At 38.9% G+C, this 23,286-nt stretch overlaps 1 protein-coding gene across 4 annotated transcripts in view; it reads right to left on the bottom strand.

Moving 5' to 3' along the window:
• The window catches only part of TPK1 (thiamin pyrophosphokinase 1), a 308,752-nt gene that overhangs the window by 81,045 nt on the left and 204,421 nt on the right, over positions 1-23,286 (bottom strand). The window lies entirely within an intron of this gene.

Genomic DNA, 23,286 nt, shown 5'->3' with positions numbered 1-23,286 from the left:
TTCTCAGTATTTTTTTTTCAAATGAAGTCACCAGAATTTACATCTGAGGTGACATATAGGTGAAATATTTTGTTATTAATTTTGCCTGTGTCTGAACCACAAAATATTATGCACTTGTTTTTGCTCTCAGATAGAATGAGGTTTGGAGAAGAATTATTTGTGCAAATGTGAACAACTGGCACATAACATAATGAGTATTCTTCACCTCCATCTTCCCTTTCGACCAAAGGATTGTAACTTGTCTTTTTGGGATACAAGGAAGAAAATAATTCGGGTATGCCTTCTAAATTCACACAGCCTGGTTTTCTCCATTTCTCCTTCTCTCCTTTACTTTCTTAGGATATCTTCAGGGCAGCAACTTATCAGCCTCAAGGACCAATAAATTCTTGAGATGAGTGTTTTCTGTTAGCTTCAATAAAACATTACTTCTGATGAAAGTGAGTTTTAACTGGTTTATCACTAGTGGTTGGTGACGAAACCATTTAATCTGTTTGTTTGCTCCCAGCCACCAACCTAGGATTCCCCATAGGTTCTGAGAATGCCAAGAGGATGTCAAAAAAAGCAGATTTTCATTTTCTGCCACTCAAATCCTTCCTTTGTCTGTTGGTAAGGACACTGTAAAAGCCCAAAGTACATGTTTAACTGCATCCAGATTTCCTGTTGCCACATCTGGCCTTAGGTGCCATGCTAAAATTTAAGTAAAATCCACAAACCTTCAATTTTAGATAAATTATTTTTCAATGGTCAAACTGGAGATGCAGTTGTTTCCCCCATCTGCTTCATGTCCATCTAACTGGAAGCTTGAGCTTAGATTTCAAGCAGAAAAAAAGAATGAAGAATTCAGATGTCTAAAATGCTTCCCATTGCAAATGCAAACGTAGCTAGACAGCAGAAATATCACATTTGACTGAGTTAAGTAAGACTAGAGAATTAAAAGCAAAGTTTTATTGGGGCATCAAAAGTTTTGGGGCAGCAGAACTTTTATCAAACTGGAGGGAAACTGCTAGCAAAAAAAATGACAAAGCTTCTGAGAATTTAAATGAGAGTAAGATGGAGAGTTGACAGGTGCTAAGGAGCACTCAGATCAGGCAAAGACATCTGCCAGGGACATCAGCAACATAAAGGGAGCTTTGAATCTGGTAGTGGAGGACAAGAGAAAAAGTAGAGTTGAAATGAAGGAGGTGCAAGCTGAAATCGCAAAATTATTTTCCACAGAGGAAAAAATTTTAAAAATTCACCCAGGTACGATAAAGGTTTTAAATAAAAGTACATGTGTATATTTAAAATGAGGGAAAACTTAAAGGGCTTAAAGCTGTAAAATATAAATATGCATACTAGTAGGCTTTTACTATTTGCAATTCGTAGTGTGTTTACATTAACATTTTATTTCAGACCAGGGACGGTGGGTTCTTTGTTTTGTTTTTTAAATCAAACCTCTTGACTGTCTCCACATACTGTGCTTTCACAGTGAGCTGGAGCACGCACAGCAAATTCCTTCCGGACAAAGCTAAACTGGAAGATGCTCTTCAAAAGAGCACCTAAAGCACTCCACCCACTAACGGGCCTTCACAGAGTCACAGACCCAGACTAGGACTAGTCTGAAACAGAACATGCTGAAATGTGTGCAGTGTGGGCATCAGCCACCATGAAGTGTTTCAGCCCCAAGAACCTCCTTCTACTAGGCTGCACAGCCTGTTAAGGTAGATACAGAACCTGGAGATGAAGGAGGTCCAAGAGAACGGTGATAACAGTTTGAGGGCACATTATCTGCCTTCACAGAAAGTGTCAAACAGTTACATTCAGCAAGATTTAGGAAGGCAAATTCTTGATGTCTTGAAACAATTTCGTGATGTCCTTTGCAAGAATTCATAAATGCTGTACAGTCAAAACCCGCCTGGACACGTTCCTGTGCCCCCCGCTCTAGGTGTCCCTGCTCAAGCAGGGGGGGTTGGACAGAGGTCCCTTCCAACCCCTACCATTCCGTGATTCTGTAATACTGTGGCTTATTTTAGTTAGCAGGCAGGCAGAAAAAAAAAAAGCTCAGAATAAACTCTTCCTAAATAGTTAGTTTGTGACTGCTGCAATATAATGGAGAGACGAACAACTGTGAAGATTTTACTTTTTAACTCTAGACAAAAAATATTGGCTCAGAGGATCCAGATAAAATTCTGGATCCAAACAGTTGGGTTCTGGCTGTGTGGAAGGACCTGCCGCTCTCTGGCAAGGCGGATGGGCACTTTGGAGGAGCTGTTGGTTAAGGAACCTGCTGAGGGTATTTCAAAAGATACATCTGTCGCCACCAGGGAAGATTAAGGCTAACCATTTGACAGAACTAGAAGCAGCAAACAGTCTGCATACCAACATCCTTAAGTGTTTTGGTTTTAATGTTAAAATACACAGCAGGTTGATTTAAGGAGAGTGTCTGATCATTATACTGACTGCTTGCTCAGACTGCTGAAAGGAGGAATCACAGGTGCACAACAGCACTGGATCTGCCAGCCCTGAATCAACCCAACTGCTGCTTGGATCTGCTGGTTCTATGGTACACGTGACAAGAAGCTAGTCCTGATTTATTTCCAGGAACCCTACGCTTTGTGTAAGGAGTAACTGCAACTGAGCTGCTACCCCCCACCCTCCTGCCAACCCCCAAAACTGAAAGTTAACCTCCTCATCACCAGATTTATAAAATGCAATATTTTGTGACCTGCTTCTAAGTTAATGAACACAATTCAAACATTGTATTTCTTCTCCATTTGATCTTTTCTCATCCTCTCTATGTAAGCTTCTTTCTTGCTATAAAATAAAGTAATATATAAATAAAAATACTGAAACAGGGAAAAAACAAGAGGGGCACATAAATAGATCTGCAATCTCTCCACTGCACAAGGTGGTTCCTCTCAAAATTATTACTAAAGCTGGGCATGGCTACTAGGACATATTGCAAAAAATAACCCTTACAGACATACCTACAAGTGTGTATACAGATTTAAATAATAAAACTACTATTGTTTTACACTGCCCCACACTAGGAACTAAAAAATAATCAGATCAAAGAATAAACAAGTAGCTTCTTGTTTACTAAACCTCTCCCCTTCCCTTTCCTCCTGAATTATAACCATATATGTTTCTTCATTTCAAACCAGAGTATACATGGTACTGATTTGCATTGTTCAAGAAAGAAATGCATTTTTCTCTTAGGAAATGGCTACACCCATGTGTAAGGGAAGACAATTTCAGATACAGAACAATCAGGAAGTTCAGATCCAACCTTAAATCTACAAGGTTTCCCCAAACTTTCAATGCTAAGAAACAGAGTTTTGGTTTTCTACTACTGCAAAATATGACTAATCACAGAAACCTGCTCTCAGACCAGCACAGGAGAAGTATCTATGGAAGATATGTACATCTGTTTTAATTTAGAGTAAATGAATGCAGCAGAAGCAAAGTGAGAAAGTTTCAGTGTTACAGATTCTTGTGCACAAAAATAAAATTTACATCTTTGCCTTATTGCCTCCATACAGCCTCTTTGCCTATCTGCTAGATGTATGAATATTCCTTTCAATTGTTTAAACAGCTGTAGCTGCTGAAACTGAAACAAAACCTGTATTACACAGACTGCATGGCAATTTCCTGAGATGCTGAATTGTCATCACTCTAGATGCCACTCATAACAGACAGCTCTGTCTCTGAGGGCCCACTGGGATCTGGGAATACCAGCTATGAACTTAGTGGTGGTTCTGTTTTGCAAAGGGGTTAATTTTCCATAAATTTTAAAGTCAAAATTACTAGTTGCTTCATTGCTCATGCCCCTTTTCTTTTCCACCTGATGTCTTTGCAGCTATCACTGTGTAATCCTTAAATTTTGCTTCACAATGTGTAATCGGTAGACAGTTTTCATCAAAGCAGTTAGTGATTTTCTCAAATAATTTTAAAAACCTCCAGAGATTTTTCACTTTTTTATACTGGAAAACAAAGAAAGAACAAGACCTAACAAAATTAAACATGAGTTATTACCCCCAACTTAGAATTACTGTAGCTACATCCAAAAGATGTGTCAGTAGTTAAAGTTTCATGCCCAAAGTGGCAAGCTTGCTTTCCGGATATTGCTTCTTAAACTACTAATGGGTAAGGTTAAAAGCGCCATTGTGTTTCCTGATGTTTGCAGCTGAGGTAGCCTTAAACCCATGCTAAGTTTGGAGGCTTTTTTAAAATACCAAGCACTTTGGGACACTGCTTTGATGCCTACTCTATCTTTCTTGTACTTGTGTACTTGGTGTCAGTACATAATATGTACGGATAAGATTTAAATATTTTCAGACTTCATATATCTCATTTGCATGTTCAATGTCTAAACAGTCAAAACTTATGTTTGTTTTTAAAATGAGAAGAATCAGAAAGAGCTCCAATTAACGTTTGCCTATTGTACATTCTTATGAACTATTCCCACTATGACTGAAAGTAATGCAAGCCTAGAAGTGTCATGGTTTAACCCCAGCTGGGATCTAAGCACCAAAGAGCCACTCGCTCACTCCTCCCCAGTGGGAGGGGGGAGAGAATCAGAAGAGTAAAAGTGAGAAAACTTGTGGGTTGAGATAAAGACAGTTTAACGCAAGCAAACCAAAACAAGGAATTCATTCACTGCATCCCACTGGCAGGCAGGTGCTCAGCCATCTCCAGGAAAGCAGGGCTCCATCATGTGTAATGGTTACTTGGGAAGACAAACACCATCACCCCAAATGTCCCCCCAGTTCCTTCCCCTTCGCCCAGCTTTACATGCTTTATATGTGTGGGATATCCCTTTGGTCAGTTGGGGTCATCTGTCCTGGCTGTGTCCCCTCCCAGCTTCTTGTGCATCTGGCAGAGCATGGGGAGCTGAAAAAATCCCTGACTAGTGTAAGCACTGCTCAGCAGCAGCTAAAACATCTCTGCACTATCAACACTGTTTTCAGCACAAATCCAAAACAGAGCCCCATACTAGGTACTAGGAATAAAATTAACTCTATCCCAGCTAAAAACCAGGACAAGAAGTCAGCTTTTCTATAAAACCTCTGGACAACCAGTAAGGTGTTTTCTACTGGGAAGTTTGTGTACACAAGCAATCATGCACTGCACACATCTTTTGCCTCTGCCCCAAAGCAGAAAGTTTTTGTGAATAATTACTCTCTTTCCACATATCCCAAGATCAGAGGTATATGCATCTAGTGCAATGTATTACCTGAAATTATATAGCATTTTTTCTGAATCCCCTATGTCTCCACAGTATATGTAGATATGGCATACAGAACTGTTACCACATATGATGTTTATAATTATAAATTTCTATAACCCATTGGATTAAGTTTTTTTTTAATGGGATTCTACAGTTTTGAACATTTGACAGCCCATTCTGTACTTTGGGTGTAGTTAAATCTGGAAAGGACAATCTCTCTAAAACCAAAGGTGAACTTTTCTAGTACAACTTTTCCACACCATGGAGTCAGGGACTGCAGTTTCACCTATATTCAAAAAATGACACATGTAAAATGGTATGCTATTGACACATACATTTTTCGTTTTAATTGCAAATACTGCTAATGTGCAATTTTAAATATTTAAGAATCTAAAATCACAGTCTAGAGATCTTTATGGAATGCAAAGCCCTTAAGCCTCTGATGGTATGACACAGATCCCTACACAGCTATATATCTATAATCCCATTCACACCACACACATTTTTAAACACCATTCCCATAATGAAATGGAAAAAATCCTTGCTTAGGAGATAAATTATTATGTGTTCTAAGTTAAAGATAAGCTGCTATGCTGTGTAAGAAAAGGAAACTCTGGTTACATCTTGAACTGGTTCACTGTACATTGAAGCTTAATGTGAACACAGATGTGGGCTGTACAGTAAACACAGGATATAGACTAGGGATGTGTAATGTGAAGTACAGAAGGATAATACTGTTCCTAAATCAGGCTGCTAACTGATCACATCTACACAGCTGGGAGATGAAAAACTATTTGCTGTAAGCACCTATTTGTTCAGCAAGAAAGAAATAGGGTCCTTTTCTTCTGCATCTATAACAAAGGCTTCTGACTTTTGTTAAAAAGAATTGAGTGCCTGTAAGACTGAGAGGCTGGACAGTAGGCAAAGGTAGAACTTACCATGAGCATGTACTAAAGATAAGCATGCCCAAAATTTTCAAGTACTTTCTGCTTCATAGATAAACAGAATCTTCATATTCCATCTCAAGAATTTCTTTTTCACTGCCACTTTCACATCATCATCTAAACATATTTCAAGACATTTCCAAAAAATGCATAATCTCTTAACACTGCATCTGCAGAGCCAGAACAAAATGAACAAATTTGTCCTGACTGTGAATGAAAGATCCTACGTTTCAGTGACTAGCACTGTACACAGTAAATGCCCATTAACCAGCCAGCTGATAATATTTAATTTTCACCATCTCCCCAAAAACCTCGTTAATGACTTCTGCAAATTACTGGCATGCAGTCAGTCTCAGTTTGCGTGAACAGTACTGCATGCAATTATACAGCACAACTAAAACCCAGCAGGCTACAGGCCAAATCTTAGTTTCATTGCAAGGAAATGTTTTACCATAAATTTCAATGACTGGAAGATGGAATTTTTTTTTTTCTTACTTCAACGGATTCATCCACCAATCATGGATTTGAATCACTGCCGAAATATGCTGTAGAGGCTTCAGCAAACTCGAGACGTGAAAAGAGAATGAGGAAATCAATGCATCCTCAATCCTTAAAAGGCATTTACATTTCTATGTCTGGCAGTCCCCATCTACCCAAAAAGCATTGCTCATTGTTTCTGATTTAAAACACAAATTCCCCCCTGCCCTTGTAAAATTCTCACAGGGATCCCCGTATAAATAAGAAAGTTAGCTGGCAGGCATGACAGGTATGTGGGTAACCCATTCAACTCCTTCCCACTTTCAGCTTAGCTATTATTAACCAGAGGCAGAGAAAGGCACCACAGGATGCTTTTTCTGTAGCTGTCTAAAGATCAACTCTACAATACCTGCCTGATGTTGAGAGGTCCCTCACCTGCTGGAAAAGGCGAAAGAAAAAGACCCAAACTTACCCTGAACAACATGAATAACTCTATTCATTTTCATATTCAAACAAGATTATTAGTAATTGCCGCTGCATGCCATGAATACGCCGCTGCTGCTGCTGAACCTTATGTTTCCATGCAGCGCATGAGTCTGATCAGTTTTTCCTCCCTTGTGTAAATAACTCTTTTGACCTAGGGCTCACATTCCTGAGGAAATCTCTTTCCATTGTCTGAAAACCAGCAGGTTTCATAAAACTATAAGCAGGGGAAGTAAGTAAAGTGTCAATCAGCAGACTTAAAATATACTTGTTGTCAAGGCAATGCAACATCTCTTACCAGCAGTCACGTAGCTTTTGCATATTACATCCATCTCTCATGCAACACTTTGTCTATCCTCCAGAGCCCAGAAAGGCTAAGTAAAGGAGCCAGCTGTAATTTTACCAGCACACAGCAGTAACAAACAAACCCTAGGATGCAGGTCTTCATGGAAAAGCTGTGTACACAGAGGGGAGGGCCTGACTCACACAGTAACTGAAAGCACCTGGAGCTCCATCTCAGGTGAACTCACTGATAAACACATCACTGATTTTAAACACCAAATCCCCTTCCCATCACCCTGTCAGGGCCCTAAGGCACTGCCAGGCCTGAGTGTCCCTGTCCAGCTCCCTGGGGCTCCCCTCACCCTGCTCCAGCATCACCAGGTTCCCCACTGCCCTGCCCTCCCAGGCCCATCTGCAGGTCCATGTCCTGTCCCATCCCCAGGGAGGTGCCCGATACTGAGGGTTGGGACTGCCACTGAGCTGGGGTGGTGGGATGGGTTGGGCTGCCAGGCCCTCCCTGGATAGGTCCCCCAGAGCTCTTGGTGCCCAGGGAGCCCCAGCCCTCACCCCACCCCAGATGTCTGTGCTTTCATGTTGCTCCTAAGTAAAAAAACGAAGGCTCATGAAACTGGCCTGTATAAGGGGTGGAAAAACCGTTTGCCATTAGAACTCTTGTATCTTCCTGAGCAAGACCTAATATTTCTAAAGCAGAAGATAGAAATAATTAAAAAAAATCAGATTCTCTTACAAGTCAAGCAGAAATAAAAGGCCACAAAAAATGATTTGCTTTTCCCACCAAAAAATTAGACCAGCTATCAGTGACTAATGGATCATCAAACAGAACACTGCTATTTTATTGAAAAAGGACATCTTCAGAACCATTTTCTTTTTTTTTCTTTTGCAGAAGTTGTTTCATTTTGCCTAATTTTGCAATATTAAAATGAAGGTCAAAAAGGACTGTCTCCTGTCAGTTACAAAGTTGTTCAACTGAGTCCACTGCATTAATTACAGACTGTATACTGCCATACAAATTATGCTCGAAATAAGAATGAATGAGAAAAGCTGAATTAGTGTGTGAAATACTTATCTGAAACTAAGATTTCTGCATGCCTTTCTAGGAAAATCAATTTCCAAAATCCAATTGTTTTTTTCTTATAGTGACAAGTAACCAGCCAGCAGTATATTGGTATTTTATTCATAGGTACAGTAAAAGAACACATAAAAATATTTTCTGTAGACTCACTTAGAGGTTTTTCTCCATGTTTCTTCATATGTCATTTCTTCAGGTGATGTCTGTTCCACTTAAACTTTCTAAAAATAGTCTTGATCTTGAAAGATCTGCTTTAAGACATCCTTCCTTTATACTGCAAAAGTTAGGAAACTATTTCACCATGCCACAGGTGGATATTTTTTGCTCCCAAACACTAGAACCAACTAAATTAAAAAGACACGCCTTCCCCAAGTTCAAGTCCTTGGAGGTACATCTGCAAGTGCCCCAGTTTTACCAACCATTGCAGATGTGCTGAAATGTAGAAATTAGCTTTCAAGTCAGCATACACATACCCTCTCCCTCATGCACCACACATTTTAAACATCTAACAAGAGTTTTGTTTCAGGGTGGGTAATCATCCATGAGTATTTACTTATAAAAGCCTGTTTTCAAGAAAACCTAACTAGATCATAAAAATTTGCTTTAGGCAGAGACAAGCACAAACCAAAACTTAATGCTTTTAGTTTGTTTCCAGAATAATAAAAATTTGTTTGAGCACCCCTAAGTCATTAACACCAATAGGTCCAGTAAAAATAGCTTTTACTTTTAAATTAAGTTTTACTAACCAGAGTGTAAAGATGCCCAATTGTTCTGATATTTATTTTAGGTCTAAGATGCTTCAGAGAACAGGCGAAGTCTGACAGAAAAAATTTCTTTTGAGGAAAGAGGGGCTGTTATTACAAAAGGCTCCTTTTTCCGTATCTCACAGACCAGAGCTGTCAATGGAAAGTGTGTTGTAGATCATGCTCCTGTAGCGCTTCTCCTGCACACCAGTGAAATTTCAGAGGGGTGTTTTCAAGTGCAGTCTGTAGTCATCTGCCTCCCCTCTCACTAACATCACCATCAAATTCCCCAGGGCCCAGTGGGAGGTCAGGTAAGTCACACTGGACATGTTCTGAAAAAATATTAACAATGACTTACACATACAACATTGTTTAAAAACAGAAGCATTCGTTTTTCTAATGCCAACATCCCTGCCTTTCCCCCATATTTTTTTTTCTTACTTCAGATGTATTGACCAACTGCTTAAACCACTGCTGCCCCATTTGATCCGATACAATTATTTGTAGATAGCTATAAGAATAGTGATCTTTAGACTCACAGCTAATTTTTGTATTGTAATGTTATACATACAGAATATTTATATAAAGGCATGATACACCATCCTGTCTGCAAAACTCTTTCCCCATCCATTTCTACCCCCGACTCAAGCTTATCAAAATTCCTTTAAGAGTTTCTGTATATTTTTTAGAAACAAAGAAACTGCCACAATCAAACTGTTCATTTTCTAGAAGCAGGTGCTTACTTACAATGTACCATATGTATAAAGCATCCCAAACTCCTAAGCACTTCTGTCAAATCCTACCGGGCATATAACTTATACACAAGCACACAGAGCATAGATTTCCCACACCTTTATTCTCTGCCTTCATTTCTTTTTATTTTTTTACTCTGTTCACTCCCCATTCTGTTTTTGCTTTCTTTACCCTCTGAATGTTTTTCCATTTGGCCTCTACATCAAGCAGAGCACCCTGAGAGCAACATGAGTTAAACTATATTTGAATTTAGCTGTTCATACTGGAGCAAGCATATGTCCTCAAGCCTATACAAAGTCCTCTTATTCATAAATAAAAGAACAGTAGGGATGGTCTTGGACTAAGCCTCCAATCTGACCTGCACAGAACTTGGAGAAAGTTCAGATCTAACTTGACCTTCCCTAATCAGGACCATGTATATGTACAGGTAAAACCCATCACATTTTAGACAAGAGTTACATAAGACAGGTATAAAATTCTGAAAAATATATCAAGAATGAAGAAAAACGAGAAGTGCATATTGGGGACAAACATACAAGTCACTTGAAAAATGTAGGATTTTTTCTTGACTACTCAGACAGAGTGCTAGCAATGCCAATAAGACTTGCTAAGCTAAGGCACGTCAAGGCAATGTTTCTCAGCTTGGCATAACATTTTGACAAGTCTTTTAAAGCCTTAAACTTTAATGAATATGGAAGCAATAATAAGAATGCACGACATATACAGTGTGTGTTTGCTGCCTAATAGGATGTTTTTCTACCAGAATGTATTCTGCCTGTAACCTCCCAAAATGTGGTCGGGTAATCTAATGAACTCACAAATGCCCTTAAACTCAATTCTTTATTACAAAAGTCCATGTGGGTTCATTACCTGTGCACACAAATACACCAATATTTCCTACCGATCATAAATATCAATCAGGAGAGAAATAAGGAGTCAAACTTTGCCCTCATCCATTCTCAAAAATTGCAGTAATCTTATTTTCACCATTCAATACTCACACATACAGAAATGCAGATGATTATTTCTAGCATTTCTAATACAGTAAATTAAACCAAAGAGGGTCAGGAACCATGTTTGAAAGGAGGGCTCAGGTAGCCTTTTTAAAAATTAACTCCTGCAAATGAATTCTTATCCCCCTGCAGAGAACTGCATTCTTCCAGGCAGCACAATTACACAAGTGTCTTAGAGAAGTGTAAGATTTCTCATCCAGACAGAAAACTTCAGATAGTGCTAAATATTCTCCTTTCTCTTTCCAATTAGCTTTCTCACAAACACATGCACTTTCCTGCTGATACATAAAACATGTCTGTTAGTCCAAGCAGTGCCTTAGAATCCAAAAAGTGTTAAACACTGCACAACTAAATATTTTTAAAATTCTACTGAAGTAAACGGCAGTACACACAGTCCTGAAATTGTGCATATATTTCTGGGACAGATGTCTTTGGGATATTCCTGTTGTAAAGCAAATGTGCTATTCATTTTTCCTTTTATAAAACACATACAGATAGACATTTGGAGAAGACTCTAAAAGTATTTTAGCTCTGTTACTTTAGCTCAGTTTACAAGAACAGACCCATCTTTGCACTTCTGTCTAGATGAAAGCCGTATTTTAAAGCACTTATTTGGTTTTTACCTAATTTGTCTTAATATCATAAAATGGAAACACCCTTTTTAACCAGCAGAAACATAAATCAGTTCAAAAAGAGTAGCCTTCAAGTAATTTCCAATAGTTATCATCATATTGCTTTTCCCCCCGTAACAATAAAAAAAGTGGCGCAAAACACTGTCCCCACATGACTTATAAGCATATTCCTTCCATCCATCATATTCCTGGGAGCATAACAGTTATAACACCATGGTTAATAACTTCCTCTTCAAACATCATGTTCCATTTTTGAGAACATATTATGGGTCTATAATGAAACCCAGCAAAATGTTCTTTATTGGAAAACACTCAATTTTTAGAACTATGCAATTTTCTCCAGGTATGTAAGAACACACCCACACAGCAGAAAAAAATCTGAGGAGTTTTGGAAGGGGAAAGGTCCTACAGTCAGAAAATCTTATTTTTTCACATATGGCTAATTTTATCATTGTGATATATTTATAGTTACACACACCCCCCCTACAATCTTTAAAACAAACTATCCTCATTATGTATTACATGATATATCATGTGTAAGTGATGCTTCTTCACAGAAATCACGTCAGCTACTCAGAGATGAAATGACTTCCAAGAAGCTCTGTCTTTTACTCTGACTTTGTTTGGTCCTCACTTATGTCAACCAGGGCCATTCATTTGTAAGGAACAGGCTGGAAGCAATTCCATTTATTTCCTTTGAATATTTCTTAGGATGGAGAAAAGCAGTCAGGCTTTTTGAGTACCACTCTGTTGCAGGTAATGAATATCAAGGCTCTGGCTAGTGCCAATTACAGCCCATTTTGCAAAGACTGGCGTGCCTTGCACGGTATCCTCTTGTCCTTGGAAATGGTAAAGGATTTTTGTGTCCGGTTTGGGCAACTCATTGCTTTGTGATGAAGAAACAGGGGTCAAGTAGGAAAAATGCTCATCCTACCAGCATACCTCCCTCTGCTTCTGACTTCCAAGCCTTTTTTGTGGCTGTCTCCTCAGCTGGCTATGCCTCCACCTACCACACTAGCTGTGTACTTGCCACAGTGCCTGGTCTCCAGAGAACCCTTTGTGCCAACTTATTGTGTATGAAGGTCTAATGAGAAAGTCCTGCTCCTTTCATCCACAGTTTGCAGTGAGAGGGCCAGATTATTCTGTATGACTCAGACAAGTATTTCCACTAATCTGATTGGGATTAGGGAGGTGAATAGAGGTAAGCATGTATACAAGTGTTCACTCAGTGGAAGCCTATACAATCAATGAGAAAAGGAGACACAAATATAACAAGAATTACCTTCTTCTGAACACAGGTTACCCATGTAACCCATACTAGGTGCTATAGAATAATTTACTATACACAAGGATACATTACCTGTGATTTTTCAAATACCGGGTTAGCAATAGTCAGTGACAGCATAGTTTTTATACAGGGTTGTGCATGATCTGTGCACTGACACCTTACCAGATTGTGTGTGTGTGTGTGTGTGTGTGTGTGTGTGCAGGAAGGAGCAATCGCAGTAACTTTATGTAAAATGCACCCAACATGCACATAAAACTGCTAGACCGTCACAGACCTTCACAGGAAACCCACTGCATTCAGACACTGATTGGGCAGTATCTTTCTGAAGTTAAAAACTGGGGTGCCTGAGACCACGGTGGTCACCTCAGGACTTACTACAACTTCTACTAGTCCACACTGTAGAGTGCAAGGAACAACTCAGATCCTCTGAAGATCAGGCACAGATGAGACTTGCAACAGATACTTCTGCTATGACCTTAAAGTTCGCTTCGATCTCCTTTTCAATCTACCATAGATCCAGATCACGATCATCTCTTAATGTTTTTCCTAAACAATACCATAGGACAAGAAACCTTTCATATCTTTATCACAGTAAATATTTGCCATATCCGTACTCTGTCAGTTCTTCATGTCATTTACTGCAACCTCTCCTTCTCTAGGCTGTCTAAAGTCTGTAGCACTCTGTTCTCCAGTCCATATACAATTTGCAAGATCTGTATTGCCTCTCTCTTTGCTTTGCATGTTTTCACCGATTTCACTCTTGCAGAGCATTAAGGGCAAATGTTTTCCCTCCACTTGCAAAGTTCTTGCCTATCTTGGCTTAGATTATAGACCTAACCCAACAATTAAAAACTTCCAAACTTCCTCTGACTTCCCTGTACCAAAGGACAGATGTGATTCTGACTTTCTCATAGTGTATTCAGTCTCCTTCTCCATGCTGAACACTGCCCTTCAAATACTTTATTTGACACATCCTTGTGAAGTATCTTAATTTCAGGAGGAAAAAAAAAGAGAGAAAGAAATGTATGCCAGTTCTATACAACTGTGGTGAATGAGCATTCAAATTCTGTATTTTTAAAGTAATTTCAAGAAATTTGGCCTCTCTAAAAACATAAGTCAGCAGCTCTTCTCAGAAATGAAGGAATCAATTACTTGCTTAGGGATTTATACAACATCTACAGTTAGAGATTAGTTTGGATAAGAAAGGAGGAAAATGTGACTGTCCATCCAACCACAAGTTTATCTGACTACATTCTAAAGGAGCAACAACATACTGCTATGCTTGAGCAGGCTGTGCTTATGACAGCTCATTGGACTGGGACATGATATATGAATTTCTTAGAAACCTCACAGAATGAGAACAAATCTTGCTGTAAGGTCTGTTATGTGATATCCCAGGATTTTCTTTTGCTCAGTCACCTATGAAAGACTGTGATAGCTATAGTCATTTTTGCTTCTGCATTTCTAACCTCCACATCTCTAATGCATTAAAAAAGGCGGGAGGGAGCAAACATCCATCCTCTAATGTCTCTTGTGAACTGCTTTTTGTTATGACAATCAAAACAGAACTTGTAATATTCTGATGAGATGAAAAATGTTTTATTGGATAGCACAACACTCAATGCTGATGCACAGGGGCAGAAAGCTAAAAGATATGGATTTCTAATAATCGTCTGGCACACCCTGACAAGCTCTTATTTTCTTTTTGTTCCTGGATATATTCTTCATTAGAAACAATAAGCTGTTGTTATAATTGGCATGTAATATGTAATTGTTATATATTTGGCCAATGAGAGGCCATGACACTCTCAAATTCAGACATGAGATATTTTTCTAATGCTTATTAAGAACTGAGATTGATTAATTTATAGATATCCATCTTTTTCACAATTTCTCCTAAGGAAGTTAGAATGAATTTTTGACTACTATAGAAAAGTGAGCTTCTGTGATTTTTCTGAGAGGGTTAAGCACTTTCATTAAAGACCTCCATCATCTCTAAAGGTCACTCCTAATCAAGTCACAAGCACCAAGAAGTGGGACAAAAGGTCCCAGCTGACAGGTCACTGGAGACAGAAACCTGGAAAACTGGATTCCATTTTCAATATGGTATTGACTCCCTGGGTACCTGGGCAAATCATTTCACTTTCTCATGCCTTTGTCTCTCTCTCGCTCTCTGTAATATAAGAGTAATATACCTTGAGATCTAGCTAAAGAGTGTGACATGAGATGTAGTCTGAGATTCACTAATGGAGGATCACAGCCTATATGAAAAGCAAGGTATGTTATTTTCCTCATCTTATGGATTCTTCTAAAAATAAGTATTTCCACCAAACACTTTGTCTGTCAGCTGTCCCTCATGACTGAAACTTTCGAGGATACATACAGCCCTAATAATCTGATTTAAGATATTTAATCCGAAGGAAAGGTATCATGTTACTGCAGTACCACACTCTAGCATAAAACTGTACAGACCAGCATCAAGCATGTCTAAATACTAGGCTTATTTTCAGATTTATTTCACCACCATTTCCCCCTCTTCAAGATGACTATAAAGTAGGAAATATCAAAACAATCAGTAAAGAGGAAGCATCTTCAGGTAAGCTCTAGCTGACTCACCATCGGATTTTTATCCCTCAGAAAGGAAAAGGCATCCAATTATAAAACATTGGCCTTAATATCACCCTGCATTTCCAGAGTCCCATGGAGAAACACTGCCAAATTTCAAGGTAAGAAGATCTTGTTCTCACTCCCCCAGCTGGAAGTTTGCATGGGAGCAACCAGGTGCAGGCTCTCAGCAGGAGAGCCTCTGGGCTTCCAGGAGGAGACACCAACAGGGTGTCAGTCTCACTAAACTGCAGGGGTTGTCTCAGCCTGTCTCAGAAACATGAGCTCCTACTGTCTTTCAAGATGAGAGATGTGAACATCATTATGCATGGGTTTCCAAGTGCTGCAGAAATGAGCAATTACATTCAGTTCATTACCTGAAGACCGTGGCTCAGGCTGATTCTTGTGAACGTTGCTGTCCTTGCCACAAAAGAGCATAAATTAGGAGGATGAACATCTCAGCTGCACATTTGAATTGTATTAGGAATGTCAGTCAGCTCACCATAGTGTTGACAGTTATTTTTGACCATTTACTGCCTTTCAACAGACTACACTAAATAGCAAAAACTGATTCACTTTCCCAGGTGACTTGGAAGAAGGAAAAAAAACAACACTGAAGTATTTTATCTCCTTAGAGTTTTCCAGGGATATGTTTGACAGTTCAATGTGCCTCCATACTGGAAGGACTAAAAACTTCCTAGACTATTGTTGGAAAACCTGTGTTCTAAATCAACAGCTTCACAATACCTCTGGAGACACAGAACACATTTAGTACAGTACTCTGGAACTAGGTTTAAGTACAAAAGAGGAAAAAAAAAAGATTGACTTTCATAAAGGGCATTACTCTTAATAAATTATAACAGAGATTCAGTGTTGCCCTGATACTTCTGCAGTATCACTCATTGCCTGTGAACAGGTAAGGAAGAAGATCCATAAGTTAGAGACATGAAAGACCAAGAAGTGACACAGGCTGAATGGCATTATTAATTCAGTAGATATTATTGAGCTCACAGAAAATTGGTAAAATATGTGTAGAAGAGACTGTGAGATACTTCCTTTAGCTGCACAGGTCCTGAAGTACACCTTCATTTGTGGCATACATCATCATCTGGCACAATGGAGCAGCTGGATTCATTTATGATAACTCAGGCTGTTGCTCAAGAGTTCTGCCTGGGGCCACTCATCTCACACAATGGGACTATACCAGACTCTCCACATTCCCCACAGGATTTCAAGAACCAGTGAGCCTGGGAGGGTTAAGGCTACATGAGGTAGCTTGCACACCTACAACACATGGAACCAACTCCCATGCAATTCTGAATAGACAGGAGGATCTGCAACTTCACACAGAGACCTACTGGCCCCTCAGAGACCTACTGAGTCCTCCCTTGGTGCTCTTAATTGCTTTGAAGTTTCAGCGGATACCCTGGGAACAGTGAATACTTTATCAATTTTATTCCTAGTTCCCAGATTCCTCTAACATAAAGCAGACAGACAGCTCCTCCTTAAAGAAATTCACCCAAGCTTACAGCTAATGACACTCTCTGCCTGTGGCATCATTGTCACAGGAGATTAATTCCAGATCTTCAGCTGCTCTCACTTCACTCCGAAGTGCCTCCACTAGTTGAGGAAAAACTGCTGTGGTTACAAAGAAGAGAAAAATATACCTTTTTTTTTTTTTTTTTACCAGAGTGGCTTCCTCTTTTCCCTGCCCCCAAAAATCACGATAACTAAGAAAGGGCTGAACAAGGTGACCTCATTATTAAGAGCCTAAGGAGAGACACCTGCTGCAATGCAGCTTTTAGATGTATATATCTAAAAATCTTTAAGTTGCTGTGAGGTAGGAAGACCTCAGACTCATAACAAAAGGGCACATTTCATTGACAACACTGTGGTTGCTAGTAGAGAATTCTGCAAGCTAATTATTATTCAATCTGATAATTTATTCTTTGATCAGAATAAAAGGATTCCCCTCTGGGTGTAGCTCCTTCTTCTCCCTCAGGTGCCTGACATTGCTGAAATGAAGGCCATAATTCAATTAACAACGGATGGGAACTTTTAATGAAAATTAACCATTCAGAAACAGATGCTGATGCCACAGAAATGCAGATACTCCCTGTGAAGCATCAATGGCTGTCATGTGGATGGGAAAATGCAGAAACATCTTAACTTGGAATTACACTCTGGATCTGCAGACCACAATTCAATGAAGTGCTTAAGCACATGCTTTGATTTCATTAATCTGCTTTGCCAGATGCTTAAATTTATTCTGTACTTGTAACATTACTAACCAAAAGGTATACGCTTTCAACTAGTAGAACTTCCCCGATTGCTAAACCACCTTTGCATATCTGTGATTTTTTATGGCATACACAAAAGCAATACCTAGATTTTCAGATATAGTAAATAAAATGTGAAATTGTGAAACAGACTCCATGGCTGGGGCTGAAACTAATGCTAATTGTTTGCAAACTGGCACTACTGAATGGCTGCCCACAGACCACCATGGCTCATGTGACTCATGGTTTATAATGACTAAAGCAACTGCCAGGCCTCAAGTTTAAAAAGCAGGAAATGAAGGACAACTGCAAACACAATGCCTACATAAGGTCACATGTTGGCAACTTCTGAAAGTTTTTACATTCACTTTTTTTGGGAATACAGTTGGGAATATAAAATCAACACAGTAAGCTCTGTTTCTAATTTTCCCCCTCCTCCCTACAATCCCCTTTTAGAAATCTCTTGCAGGATCTCATCAGACCAATGGTTAGGGACTTTTTTTCTAATTTCCAATGGAAATTTATCCATCACTGGTTTAAAGGAATTTACTCTTGTTCTAACATTGGCCTTGAGCTTAAACAGACTGGCATTTACTCCTTCAGTGCATTTAGAAACAGCAATCATTTCTCCTTTCAGCACTTCTTCTGAGAGATTACACAAGAGACTAAAACAAATCTTCCCTTGTAAGGTAACAAAAACATGAACAGTAGTTCTGACCCTCTGATCTCTATTTCTGAACATGGCCACATAGTCTTCTGTATCAGGAGATTCCAGATTCTTCTCATCTGATACTTGTACCATGGCTCTAATGCCCATGTTTGATCTACCCATGTCTCTGCAAGTGTCCCAGAATCATTTAGGTAGGAAGGGGTCTTGGGAGGCCATTGAACACAGCCTTCCAATTGGGTTTTGAACACTGCTAGGGCCGGAGATTCTCTGGGCAATCTATTCCTGTATGTAATTATCCTCACAGCAGAAATTTTTCTTTTTAGTTGCCCAGAATCTCCTGTTTCAAATTAGCATCACTCTCTCATTCTTCTGCTGTGCACCTCAGGAATAAGCATGGCTTTGTCTTCTTGATAACCTCCTCACAGATTATGGAAGATTGCCATTAGGACTCCCCAAAGCCTTCTGTTCTCCAGGCTGAAGAAGCCCAGTATCTTCAGCCTCTTCTCATCAGGCAAGTGCTCCAGCACCCAACTGTCTTGGTGACTCTCCACTGAACCTGCTGCTTTGACATTCAGAGCTGCCTCTCACAGGACCCCTTCTAATGTGAACTGCTCATTCCTCAAAAGGGCCACTACTCTCCTCCTCTTCCTTGCCTGTGTTTCCCAAAGAGCTGCCATCTCCCTATCACAGATCTCTAGCCATATGAGCTACCCCACCAGTTCTCAGCTATTCCAATGATTTCACAGTTCTGTGTCCATACATGGAGCTCTAACTCCTCCTGTTTGTTTCCTAGGCTGCATGCATTTGTGTATAGGCACCTGAGATGGGTTCTCTTTTGACTTGTTTTATCTTTCCTGAGGGCCCTCTCACTCCATTCCTCTCTGCCCCTTGAACTTACCACCCCTAACAGCTACTCCCTCACTTAACTATAAACTGTCATTACCATCCTCCAATATAGCCCAGTTTAAAACCTTTCTCATCAGGTTGGCCATCCTATTGACAAAGATGTTCTTTACTTGCTTTGTCAAATGGATCCTGTCTCTCATTAGCCATTCTCATTCCTCAGAGGAACCCATAATCCTAAAAGCCAAAGCACTCCTTGTGACACCAGCTACACAGTGTCTGTTATAGCTGTCTTGCTAGACAAGTGCAACAGGCTTGCCCTTGTTTATCAGGGTAGTATGGCATTTTTTGCTACAACCTCAGGTATTACTAAGTATTATAATTCTTCTGCACTGATCCTTTTTTAACAAGAAGTGTAAACAGAAAATCCACACAGTTGACACCACTGCCCTGGCAGATAATTAACAGTGATACTGCAAGGGACTGTAAAAGCCTAAGCAATTCCATAAAGGGATTGAATTTAAGATGGTAACATATTTTCAAATGAAACTGAGGCCAGAATACAGATGCTCACCTTCTGCCACTTCAACTACTGCCAGTACTCAGATGTGAGCAGAAAGGACCATTTTTAAGTTTTCCTCTAAAAGAATCTATAAGGCTTGGTCAACCATTAAGTATTCAGCATTCTGATTTTTTTTTTGGTTTTGTAGTAGATAATAATTTATCATCTACTATCACTTCAATTTCTACTGTCATTTACATTCAGTCTAGGAACAATAATATTGATTTTCCCTGCTATATTTTTAATTGCACGCAATAAAATGTTTTCCAGACATTCATTTTCTTTCCAGAGGAGGCTGTGTCACAGATTACAGCCTTCTGATACCTGTTAGTTTCCCTACAGAACTTTCTGTAAGGCCAGGGAGGGAATGAAAAAATCCCATACCCCCAAACTATCACTGAAATCTGTTTAATACTTGAAGAGGAAAGCTCTTACTACAAAAGTTTGGTGAAATTCATCTCAAGCAAGGCAGTAAGATGCTTTCAGAGAGACAGTGTCACTTAGGGGTAGCACAGAATTCTAGGACTTGAGAAATTTGGTCTAACACAATAAAGCTGAACAAAAAGTTATAATTCAGCAATAATTTAAGGGTGATGCATAGGCATGCTGCAGTAGACATCAACCCAATAGTTTCCAACACTACATAGATGAGGCCACTTTGGTCATTGATACAACTGCAGAATCAAGAGGCAATACTGCGAGACCCAAGAGCAAGAGATGAAGCCAGAAGAACAAAAGGGCATTGGTGAATTAGTGCTTCATAGCACAGAACTGTAACTGCTGGGAGATGAATCCTGGGAAACATCTTCAAGGCAACAGTGGCTGCTTAAGTTAAAGCAAGAATATTTTTTACAAAATAAACTAAAAAATTAAGATATCATGGTGTGCGAAGAAAAGACAGTTGATGATATCCAAGAAAAATCCAGAGGGGGGGAAAAAAAGAGGAAAGAAGACGAAACAAAATTAGAAAGAGAAAGTAAGGTCTTGCTGTATGATGATTAATTAGTAAGGGGAGTGGCCCCTGATCAGGCAAGTCACAGAAAGTATTCATAATTATTCCCCTAAGTCCCCTTAGTCCTTTATGTCTAATGGTTACCCTTGAAATTCAAAACATTGTATTACTCCCTCTAGTAATTCCTCTAGCGTCAGATGGTAGATAAATAATTTAAACCACAGCAATAATCATAAAAATACTACGAAATCAATCTGTAAAGTACCAGTCTATGAGACCTTCATACAGACAAGCATTTGAATAATTTTTCTTTTATAAAGTAGAAAAATACGGCACCTCGTAGAAAGCTTATTAAATTATGTGCAATGTATTTAACTGTGTTGATAAAATTTAGAATCCATATTAATGTTCTTTGAAAATGCTTTTTTTGGGGGGTGGGGTGGTCAAAAATCTATTCACAAAAAACTTGGGAATTCTTTACTTGCTACAAAATCCCCATATAGGATCAAAATACTACCTGGAAAAAAAAAACCAAACAAAACTAGAATGAACACACTCATGCATGCACACTCCAGCTTTGTCCTGTTTAGTTACAGAAGAAAGATTAAAGGAACACAGAGCAAGTGAAAATACTGCTGTGTTCTTCCTCAGCTTACTGCTACCACCAAAACAGGAGAAAGTTTTACCAGCTTCCCACTGAGCATCAGCTCCTACCAATAAGCAAATGACGAAGACAAATGTCGTATGTTTTGCTGCTGATCATTTAATATAAAGCAGGCAACTTGTGCAGCAGACGAACTGTTTTACAGAATAGTAAGTTATTAATACTATATTGCACACAAAAACCCAAAGTATTAGAGCACTACAGAAAGAAGTTTGTTAAAGGTGGGGATGAGAAGAAGGTTTTAGACTCCAAAGGAAACACAAGTAATTGACAGGTTTCGGAAAAAAAAACAGCTCTAAGAAAATAATTTTTGTAACAGAAAACTTCTTGTGGTTTCCATAAAGCAGCATAATAGATATTACAATATTAACAAGATCATATTACAACAGCTAGGGGCAACAACAGAGAGCAGCAACCTCACTGGAAGAGCTTTCTTTAGGGTCAGAATTCTCCTAGATGATTATACATCAGGTGCTGTAGTTACTAATTAAAAATCTGGACAAAAACCAAAAAATTTTGAGAGCAGAACCAGTGAAACTTACCAAATTCCAGATATTGATTCAGAATCAGACTGGATGACTCCAGAATTTAGAAATACATAAGTAAACCAATTAGACTCCTTACACCATCTTCACTTGCAGACAACCATTAAGATGTGAATTTTAAAACATCTGTGTGATGTCTATATATCCTGCTATAGAGTATTACTTGTTTCTTAAGAATTACGAGCAGATGAAAATGTAATTTAGTAAACACTATTCTTTTTCACTTGGCAATGATGGCTTGGTATTTTCCTTTCCTCTCTGAAAGATAAGTATTTTTTTTTAAGTGGTTACCTGCAAGCTAACAAATTGACATGAATTTGTTGTAATCTGTTTGTCTAAGAAAAGGCTGTAGGATGATACTTATACAAAAATATTTTGCAGAAGTAATCCATAACTATTAGATGTCATCCTCTGAAAAAAAATCCATGAAAAAGCCACATAATTCCAAATATTTCATAAAGTTGACGCAGATTGCACTTTTATCTGATGCTAATTAAACTGCTTGAAAGGATATGAGTGTTTCAAAAGCCAATTATTATTTCTAAGATACTATATAAGCTTTGTATATTTCATACTACAGATTTGCTTATGCTGGAATAGAACTAAGTTATAAAGAATTTAGCTGTTAAGAGAAAATCCCACCAACCTTTTCCTTTTGTAGCAGTGAGAAGCAAGATAGAAAGTACTTTTTTTGCAGGTCAAGACATGATTGATAAAAATGAATTAAATTTTGATCACTGATACCCACTAAAGCACAGAAATTCCATGGTAAAAACGAAGCAACACCACTTCATAGCCATAAATTACCATGAAATAAACCTGAGTGACTTGGACCTGGAGCCTTTTGAAGGTCCCATTTACACAGGCCCACTACAAAAACATGTTATAAGAATGACTGAATGATCATTAGCTGAGCTGGATTTTCCTAGGGAAGAAGAAAAACATAGGCTCTAACTCTAACGGTCTTATTTTAAGAACAGAAGTTGAGCTGTAACAAATCCTCAAAGTTTCTTGCCAAAGATGAAAACTGAGGCAGCTAAACCACCAACACAGCAACTTTTTTTCTGAGAAGCCATTTAAACATGCTATTGAAGGTTTGGAAGCACAAAACCCATTTCTGCAAGAGTTTCTGTGAAGGAGCAGGGGTCCCAGAGAAAGGCTTGGGTAAAACTTTTCCACTGCTAATATTTTTGACACTGGCAGTGTTTCTGTTCAGCTGAACAGCCAGCTTTCTCATACAAGAAGTCACAAAA

The sequence above is a fragment of the Phalacrocorax carbo genome, chromosome 2, assembly GCF_963921805.1.
Source record: "Phalacrocorax carbo chromosome 2, bPhaCar2.1, whole genome shotgun sequence".
In the NCBI taxonomy this organism is placed as follows: Eukaryota; Metazoa; Chordata; class Aves; order Suliformes; family Phalacrocoracidae; genus Phalacrocorax; species Phalacrocorax carbo.
Note: the sequence above shows the minus strand (reverse complement) of the source record. Positions and strands in the feature narration are given on the sequence as shown.